Genomic DNA, 791 nt, shown 5'->3' on the forward strand with positions numbered 1-791 from the left:
AAAATTTCAAAGATCAACTTGAGAAGATAAAGCCAAATGTTACAACAAAACGTTCAAAGATCTGGAATCAGAAAATCAAAAGGGAAGAATATGCTCAGCATTTCTCAAGCTAGGGGAACTGAAGAAAAAATTCAAGCCTCGACTTTCATTATTCAAGGTTTCTATGGGTAAGTTATTGAATGATGCAGAAAGCATCAAAAGAAGATGGAAAAAATACACAGAGTCACTGTACTAAAAGGAAATGGTTGATGTTCAAACATTTCAAGAGGTAGCATATGATCAACAGCCAATGATACTGAAGGAAAAAGTTCAAGGTGCATTGAAGGAATTGGCAAAGAACAAGGCACCAGGAATTGATGAATAAAAAAGTGAAATATTTCAAGAAAGTGAGACAGCACAGGAGGTACTTACTCATCTATGCCAAGAAATTTGGAAGACAACTATCTGACCACTGATTGGAAGAGATCTGTATTTGTGCCCATTCCAAAGATAGGTGACCAAATGGAATGCGGAAATCATCCGACAATATCTTTGATAGCCCATGCAAGTAGTTATAGTAAAAGTAATACAGAAATGGCTACAAGCATACATTGACTGAGAACTTCCAGATGTTCACAATGGATTCAGAAAAGGCCGTGGAACAAGGGATATCATTGCTGATGTCTGATGAAGCTTGGCTGAAAGCAGTGAATACCAGAAATATGTTTACCTGTGATTTATTGATTATGCAAAAGCTTTCAGTTGTGTGGATCATGATAATCTATGGACAACATTGCAATGTATGAGTATCC

The 791-nt window shown here is 36.5% G+C and overlaps 1 pseudogene; it reads right to left on the reverse strand.

Moving 5' to 3' along the window:
- Window positions 1-791, reverse strand: part of LOC102831333 — a 32,724-nt pseudogene that overhangs the window by 3,332 nt on the left and 28,601 nt on the right.

This window comes from Chrysochloris asiatica, unplaced genomic scaffold, assembly GCF_000296735.1.
Source record: "Chrysochloris asiatica unplaced genomic scaffold, ChrAsi1.0 scaffold00334, whole genome shotgun sequence".
NCBI classification, from domain to species: Eukaryota; Metazoa; Chordata; class Mammalia; order Afrosoricida; family Chrysochloridae; genus Chrysochloris; species Chrysochloris asiatica.